The sequence below is a fragment of the Pongo pygmaeus genome, chromosome 1 (assembly GCF_028885625.2).
Source record: "Pongo pygmaeus isolate AG05252 chromosome 1, NHGRI_mPonPyg2-v2.0_pri, whole genome shotgun sequence".
In the NCBI taxonomy this organism is placed as follows: domain Eukaryota; kingdom Metazoa; phylum Chordata; class Mammalia; order Primates; family Hominidae; genus Pongo; species Pongo pygmaeus.
In genome coordinates this window covers 207,006,373-207,015,801 of record NC_072373.2, presented here as the reverse complement: position 1 = coordinate 207,015,801, position 9,429 = coordinate 207,006,373, and positions in this window count along the sequence as shown.

The following is a 9,429-nucleotide window of genomic DNA, read 5'->3' as shown; positions in this document are numbered from 1 at the left end:
TCAGCCTCGCGAGTAGCTGGGATTACAGACATGTGCCACCACGCCCAGCTAATTTTTATATTTTTAGTAGAGACAGGGTTTCACCATGTTGGCCAGGCTGGTCTCGAACTCCCAACCTCAAGCCATCTGCCCGCTTTGGCCTCCCAAAGTGCTGGGATTACAGGTGTGAGCCACTGTGCCCAGCCTAAAAATTCTTTATCCTCAAGTTCAACAGTCATTTCTAAGAATGATATCTTTTGTCTGCTTCATGTAACTGATGCCCACCAGAATCCTACCTGGCTTATCAACTTGACAGATGCCCCCATCACAGGGTTTCTCATCCACTTTCATCTCTTTCTGGTTATTTGCTAAATGGTGAAACGGTTTGTCTTCAGAGGCCCCTGAACTTCTTTCTCTCACTCTTTTTTTCTTTTTGAGACAGTCTCACTCTGTCACCCAGGATGGAGTGCAGCGGTGGGATCTTGGCTCACTGCAACCTCAACCTCCCAGGCTCAAGTGTTCCTCCCACCTCAGCCTCCCAAGTAGCTGTGACTACAGATGTGCACCACCACTCCCAGATAATTTTTTGGTATTTTTTTGGGAGAGATGGAGTTTTGCCATGTTGCCCAGGCTGGTCTTGAACTCTTGAGCTCAATCAGTCTACCTTCGCCTCCCAAAGTGCAGGGATTACAGGCATGAGGCACCTCGCCCGGCCCCCTGAACTTCTCTATGTCTATTGTCTCAACTCTTTTCAAAGACTAAGGAAAGTTCCAGCCATCAAAATTTTATATCACTGTATCTGTCTCTCAAGCACAGAGTCTTGGGTTGGGGCCTCAGAATATGCATTTAAAAAGACGCAACTCAAGTGTTACGGACTAAATGTCTGTGTCTCCCCAAAATTCCTATGCTGAAATCCTAAGACCCAATATGACAGTATTAGATGCGCCTTTGGAGGTAATTAGGTCACGTGGGTAGAGGCTTCATGAATAGGATTCTCCCTCATAAGAGAAATGAGAGTTGCTCTTGCTCCTTGTTCTCCACCATGTGAGGAAATGAGAAGACGGCAGTCTGCAAACCAGGAAGAGGGCCCTCACCAGACACAGAATTGGCCAGCGCCTTGATCTTGGACTTCCAGCCTCTAGAACTGTGAGAAGTAAATGTTCGTTGCCTAAGCCACTCAGTCTATGGTAAGTTGTTACAGTAGCCTGAAATGACTGAGACACTAAGCAATTTTTTTTTTTTTTTGAGGTGAAGTCTCACTCTGTCACCCAGGCTGGAATGCAGTAGCTTGATCACTCTTGGCTCACTGCAACCTCCGCCTCCCGGGTTCATGTGATTCTCCTGCTTCAGCCTCCCTAGTAGCTGGGACTACAGGCGTGCACCAACTTTTGTATTTTTAGTAGAGATAGGTTTCACCATGTTGGCTAGGCTGGTCTTGAACTCCTGACCTCAGGTGAGATCAGGTGAGATCCACCTGCCTCGACCTCCCAAAGTGCTGGGATTACAGGCATGAGCCATTGTGCCCGGCCTGACACTAAGCAATTATTTTATTTTTTTTTTTTGAGATGGAGTCTTGCTCTGTTCCCCAGACTGGAGTGCAGTGGCGTGATCTCAGCTCACTGCAACCTCCGCCTCCCAAGCTCAAGCGATTCTCCTGCCTCAGTCTCCCAAGTAGCTGGGATTATAGGCATGCGTCACTATGACCCGGCTAATTTTTGTATTTTTAGTAGAGACAGGGTTTCACCATGTTGGCCAGGCTAGTCTTGAACTCCTGACCTCAAATGATCCACCCGCCTCTGCCTCCCAAAGTGCTGGGATTACAGTCATGAGCCATCACGCCCGGCCGACACTAAGCAATTCTTAAAATGTACACTGAAGTTTGAGAACTGCTCCAGAGAATTTGCCACAGTGGAATAGCTCTTCACAGCAGGTCCCTAGGTCAGGACTAGGAAGCTTGTTGATTTAGTACTAAGCAAATACTTGCATTGCTTCCCACTCTGCGTCACTGACTAAGTCAGACATGGCAGGCTGGGGACAGTGGCTCACAGCTGTAATCCCAGCACTTTGGGGGGCCGAGTGAGAGATTGCTTGAGTCCAGGAGGTCGAAACTAGCCTGGGCAACATAGTGAGATCTTGTCTCTAAAAAAATAAAATATTAGGCCAGGCGCGGTGGCTCACGCCTGTAATCCCAGCACTTTGGGAGGCTGAGGTGGGCGGATCACCTGAGGTCAGGAGATCAAGACCAGCCTGACCAACATGGAGAAACCCCGTCTCTACTAAAAATACAAAATTAGCCGGGCGTGGTGGCACATGCCTGTAATCCCAGCTACTCGGGAGGCTGAAGCAGGAGAATACCTTGAACCTGGGAGGTGGAGATTGCAGTGAGCCAAGATCATGCCATTCAAAATAAAATAAAATAAAAATAAACAATAAAATAAAATATTAGTTGGGCATGGTGGCATGAACCTGTAGTTCTAGCTACTCAGGAGGCTGAGGTGGGAGGATTGCTTGAACTCGAGGAGGTTGAGGCTGCAGTGAGCCAAGATCATCCCACTGCGCACCAGCATGGGTGAAAGAGCAAGACCCTGTCTCGAAAAAGAAAAAAAAAAGGCCGGGCATGGTGGCTCACGCCTGTAATCCCAGCACTTTGGGAGGTCAAGGCAGATGAATCACCTGAGGCTGGGAGTTCCAGACCAGCCTGACCAACATGGAGAAACTCCGTCTTTACTAAAAATACAAAATTAGCTGGGCGTGGTGGTGCATGCCTGTAATCCCAGCTACTTGGGAGGCTGAGGCAGGAGAATCGCTTGAACCCAGGAGGTGGAGGTTGCAGTGAGCCGAGATTGCGCCATTGCACTCCAGTCTGGACAACAAGAGCGAAACTCCGTCTCAAAAAAAGAAAAAAAAAAGAGACATGGCCCTTGCCCTCATGAAGCTTTCATCTAGTAGGGAAACAGTTATCAAATAACTGCACAAATAATTCTTTTTTTTTTTTTTTTTTGAGACAGAGTCTTGTTCTATTGGCAGGTTGGAGTGCAGTGGCTATCTTGGCTCACTGCAACCTCCGCTTCCCAGATTCAAGCAATTCTGCCTCAGGCTCCCGAGAAGCTGGGACTACGAGTGTGCGCCACCATACCCACCTATATTTTTGGTGGACACGGGGTTTCACCATGTTGGCCAGGATGGTCTCGATTTCTTGACCTCGTGATCTGCCCGCCTCGGCCTCCCAAAGTGCTGGGATTACAGGCGTGAGCCACCGCGCCTGGCTTTTTTTTTTTTTTTTTTTTTTTTTGAGACGGCGTCTCGCTCTGTCGCCAGGGCTGGAGTGCAGTGGCGCGATCTCCACTCACTGCAAGCTCCGCCTCCCAGGTTCACGCCATTCTCCTGCCTCAGCCTCCCAAGTAGCTGGGACTACAGGCGCCCGCCACCACACTCGGCTAATTTTTTGTATTTTTAGTAGAGACGGGGTTTCACCGTGTTAGCCAGGATGGTCTTGATCTCCTGACCTCATGATCCACCCACCTTGGCCTCCAAAAGTGCTGGGATTACAGGCGTGAGCCACGACGCCCGGCCACAAATAATTCTTTAAAGTACAGGTTTCTGGGCCCTACTGAAGAAATATGGTTGAATAGGTCAAAGGTAGGATCTGGAAACAGGTACGCTTTTGTAGGCCTCCCCCAATGAACTCGATGAGCGGCCTGGTTTGGGAATGCCTAGTGTAGCGGAAAAAGCATGCATGACCTTTGGAATGAGACCCAGGTTCAAATCCTGCCTCCACCACTCCCACACCTCTCTGAGCCTCAGTTTCCTCATTGGTAAAATGGGAATTATGACACTCCGCAGGAATTCTTATAAGGATTCAATGACAGAAGGGGAACCACATTTTAGTGTCCTTCCTTCTTTCCCTCTAAATGTGGAATGAAAGAAAAAGGTTTTGTTTTTTACTGATGGGAATTCAAACTTTAGGGTCACAAGCTAAGAACTATTTTGAGGTCAACAAGTCCTTCCTGATAACTGAAATCTTAGTGCCTGCTTCCCCAGAGTTAGTTTGACTTTTCTGTTTTGGGGCCCCATTCTTATTTTTTCAGGTCCCTTAAACTGCAGCTTCTAACAACCACTAAAAAGGAAGACCACCTAATTTCTTCTTCGGGCCACAAACTCAAATACCAGGGGTTTGGTATGTGACAGCAGGCTGTGATGGGAACAGAAATAAAATGGAGCTATTCACACAGCTCCACTTTATTGCTTCCAGGTTGAAGACAGGGCCCAGTGTTGCCACCTCTTCTGGATTTAAAGAAAAAGGCCGGCCAGGTGCGGTGGCTCATGCCTGTAATCCCAGAACTTTGGAGGCCGAGGCAGGTGGATCACTTGAGGTCAGGAGTTTGAGACCAGCCTGCCAACATGGTGAAACCCTGTCTCTACCAAAATATACAAAAATTAGCCAGGTGTGGTGGCGTATGCCTGCAGTCCCAGCTATTTGGGAGGCTGAGGTGGGAAAATCCCTTGAACCTGGGAAGCAAAGGTTGCACTGAGTGACAAAGCTCCAGCCTGGGTGACAAAGTGAGACCCTGTCTCAAAAAAAAAAAGGAAAAAAGGAATAGGCTTGGCAGTAGTTCTCAACTAGAGGTGACTTTGTTCCCAGTAAGACACTTGGCAACGTCTGGAGACATTTTGGTTGTCGCTGTTGTTGGGGAGCTATGGGCATCTAGTGGACAGAGGCCAGAGATGCTGCTATCCATGCTACAACGCACAAGACAGCGCCCCTCTCCCAGCAAAGAATTATCTGGCCGAAAACGTAAATAGAGCCAAAGTTGAGAAGCCTTGGACACGGTTCTGTTGCAGCAACAACCCCCAAATCTCAGTGGCTTGCAACAACAGAGGTCTCACCGCCTGTCCATTGTGGGTCTGACAGGGATCAGCTTTATGTCATCCTCACTCAGGGGCCCAGGCTAAGGGAGGTGCCATCCCCATGCTTGTAAGATTTTTGAGGCAAGTGGAGAATATTAATATATTATTAACATTAATTATAATAATAAAAATATAATATTAATTACAATATTGATATAACTGTAAGTTATATCTAGAAGTGACATCTATCATTGCCATCATATTGCATTGGCTGCACCTTAATTCATGGGGTCAAGGAAGCACAACCCATCCATGTTCCTGGATGCAGAGAACTGGAATATTTGCTAACAGCATTAAAGACTCCAAAGGTTGGGTGCACCAAAACCTCAGAGATCACCACTAAAGAACTTATTCATGTAACCAAACACCACTTATTCCCCCAAAACTTATTAGAAAAAACTAAAAATCCAGAAAAAAATGTACGCTGATCAAAAAAAACAAAAAAACCTCCAAAGGTAATCATGACAGCCTAGGCTCTAGGTAATCCACAAGGCTCGGAGAAGGGCAGCTAAGCGCACAGGCTGTGGAGTCAGACGTCAGACTTGGCTTCAAACTCCACACTTTCTAGCCATGTGGCCTTGAGCACGTCACTTAATCTCTTTCTCAGTTTCTTTCTCTAAAAATGAGGAAAATAGGCTGGGCATGGTGGCTCATAGCTGTAATCCCAGCACTTCAGGAGGCCCAGGCGGGCGGATCAAGAGGTCAGGAGCTTGAGACCAGCCTGGCCAATATGGTGAAACCCCGTCTGTACTAAAACTACAAAAATTAGGCGAGATGCGGTGGCCCACACTTGTAATCCCAGCACTTTGGGAGGTCAAGGAAGGTGGATCACGAGGTCAGGAGTTCGAGATCAGCCTGACCATCATGGTGAAACCCTGTCTTTACTAAAAACACAAAAATTAGCCAGGCGTGGTGGTGTGTGCCTGTAATCCCAGCTACTCAGGAGGATGAGGCAGGAGAATTGCTTGAACCTGGGAGGTGGAGGTCGCAGTGAGCCAAGAATACGCCACTGCACTCCAGCCTAGGTGACAGAGTGAGACTCCATCTCAAAAAAAAAAAAAAAGGCCGGGCGCGGTGGCTCATGCCTGTAATCCCAGCACTTTGCACTTTGGGAGGCCGAGGCGGGCGGATCACAAGGTCAGGAAATCAAGACCATCTCTACTAACCCCATCTCTACTAAAAATACAAAAAATTAGCTGGGCATGGTGGTGGGTGCCTGTGGTCCCAGCTACTCGGGAGGCTGAGGCAGGAGAATGGCGTGAACCCGGGGGACAGAGCTTGCAGTGAGCTGAGATCACACCACTGCACTCCAGCCTGGGCGACACAGTGAGACTCTGTCTCAAAAAATATATATTAATTAATTAAAATAATAATAATAATAATTAGCCGGGTATGGTGGTGTGCGCCTGTAGTCCCAGGTACTCAGGAGGCTGAGGCAGAAGAATCACTTGAACCCAGGAGGTGTAGGTTGCAGTGAGCTGAGATTGTGCCACTGCACTCCAGCCTGGGTGACAGAGCGAGGCTCCATCTCAAAAAAAAAAAAAAAAAAAGAAGAAGAAAAAAGGGAAAATAAATCAACCTTGCAGTGTTAAAATGCTTAGAACAGTGCCTAGCACACAGAAAGAGCTCAGGACATGTTAGCCAGGATGATGATGATGATGGATTAGGCCAGGCGCCAATCACGGAGTGGGCGTTTAGTAAACAGTTGTTGTTATAAACTAAGCTCTGAGGAAAATGACTTGTCCAAGGTAACACAGCTGGTAAGTGCAGCATGGTGAAGAAGAGCCTAAGCTCTGGGGTCTCAGCCTGGCACATTGTAAATCATAAATATTAAATAATATTTGGAGGAGGTTCAGTGTGGTTAAGAACACGGACTCAGGCCAGGCGCGGTGGCTCACGCCTGTAATCCCAGCACTTTGGGAGGCTGAGGCAGGCAGATCACGAGGTCAGGAGATAGAGACCATCCTGGCTGACACGGTGAAACCCCGTCTCTACTAAAAATACAAAAAATTAGCCGGGCGTGGTGGTGGGTTCCTGTAGTCCCAGCTACTCTGGAGGCTGAGGCAGGAGAATGGCGTGAACCCGGGAGGCGGAGCTTGCAGTGAGCTGAGATCATGCCACTGCACTCCAGCCTGGGGGGACAGAGCGAGACCCTGCCTCAAAAAAAAAAAAAAGAACATAGACTCGGTAGCTCACACCTATAATCCCAGCATTTTGAGAGGCTAACATGGGCGCATCCTTTGATCCCAGGAGTTTGAGACCAGCCTGGGCAACACGGCAAAACTCCGTCTCTACAAAATATACAAAAATTAGCCAGGCATGGTGATGTGTGCCTGTAGTCCCAGCTACTCAAGAGGCTGAGGCAGGAGGATCACTTAAGCCCGGGGGTGTCAAGGCTGCAGTGAGCTGAGATCACGACACTGCCCTCCAGTCTGCGTGGCAGAGCAAGACCTTGTCTCAAAAAATAAATAAATAAACATAACATGAACTCCGGAGGCTGACTGCCAGGTTCAAATCCTAGCTCTACTACTGACCACCTGTATGAACTTGAGCAAGTAACTCAGCCTCTCTGTGCCCAGTTTTCTTATCCATAAAATGAAGCTAATAATAAAACACCTGCAACTAGGAAGATTAAAAAATAACATTAGTAAAGCCCTCCAGACCCATATGGTTGTTAGCTGCTACAGTATTACTATGCCCTCAGTTCACCACAAAGAAGCATTCGAAAGTAACAGAAAATAATTAACAGTATCATTTCACCCACCCAATTGAGATAGGAGAGAAGAAAATGGATACAAATTCAGCAGTCCTTGAGCTAAGAAAATGTTTACAGCCAGGGGTGGTCGCTCAGGCCTGTCTGTAGTCCCAGCAGTTAGGGAGGCTGAGGCCAGCAGATTACTTGAGTCCAGGATTTCGAGACCAGCCTAGGCAATGTGATGAAACTCCATTTCTACAAAAAATACAAAAATTACCTGGGCATGGTGGCATGCACCTGTAGTCCCAGCTACTCAGGAGGCTGAAGTGGGAGGACTGGTTGAGCTCAGGAGGCAGAACTTGCAGTGAGCCAAGATTGTGCCACTGCACTCCAGCCTGGGTGGCAGAGTGAGACCCTATCTCCAAAAAAAAAAAAAAAGTTTATAAATGGAACAATGAGAAAAAACTCGGATGCTTTTCTTACCTGCCCCAGGGTAGTCCTAGAAATCAGTGAGAATTCCCATTTGTCCTCAGAGATTCCTGCAACATAGGAGTGCAAGAGAGGAGACAGTAAGCAGAGACACAAGGCATTACTCCCAAATCACAGCTAGGCCACCCTGCAACCCTGGCCGGTCCTTCCAAACCCAGCTCCCTTAGCAACTGCAGTTTCCCATCCAACCAGACGAGGGCGCCGAGCTGACAGTCTTGCTGCTGGCAATAGTGATAGCCGCTGTGAAAGCACAGTAGATGCTCGTCCACTTGTCGAGAAGAATGCTGAATTCTTATCACTTTTGCACCATTGTAAAGTCACAAAGTCATAAGTCGAACCACCATAAACTGGAGATTATCCGCAGTCCCCCATTATCTGTGGGCGATATGTTCCAAGACCCTCAGGGGATGACTGAATAGTACTGAACCCTATATATACAGTACTATGTTTTTTTCTATACATATATACCTATGATTACATTTAATTTATAAATTAGGCACGATAAGAGATTAACAACTAATAATAAAATAGAATAATTATAGCAATATGATGTAATACAGTTATCAGGCACCGTGGTCATAACTTTTGCAGTTTCATGTGTGGCAGGAAAACTAGCAGGTATGTCTTTTTCCTTCTTCATAATTTCACAAATAGAAGATTCGTTCTTACTACAGATCTTAGCGACCTCAGCATACTTTATTTTTTCTTTCCTTATTATAACTTTTACCTTTTTCACTTAAAGAAAGAACTTTATGGCTTCTCTTTGGCATATCCAAATTGCTAGCATCACTACTCTTGTACTTTGGGGCCATTATTAAGTCAAATAAGGGTGACTTGAACACAAGCATTGCAATACCACGGCAGTTGATCCAATAACGAACAGGGCACTTACTTAGTAAGTGACTAAGGAACAGGGAGTGTATACAGCGTGGAGGCACTAGACAAAGGGACGATTCAGGTTCCCCAGGTGGACGGAGCGGGACAGCACAAGACTTCATCATGCTACTCAGGACAGCGTGCAATTTAAAACTTACAGATGGTTTATTTCTGAAAATTTCCATTTAATATTTTTGGACAGCGGTTGACTGCATGTAACTGAAACCACAGAAAGCAAAACCAAGTCGGGGGCAGGGGAGGGGGGCGGCTACAGTAATAGCCTTTCCCTGTGGACCACATGTTATACCAAACACTTTCATGTGTTATTTCACATTACTGTCATAGCACTCCACAACATAGGTACTCTTATGATTCCCATTTTATGTAAGACAAATCTGAGGCCTAGAAAAAAATAAATAAATAAAAAGAAAAAAGAAAAAAATCTGAGACCTAGGGAGGTTAAGCAATTTGCCTAGTAGGCC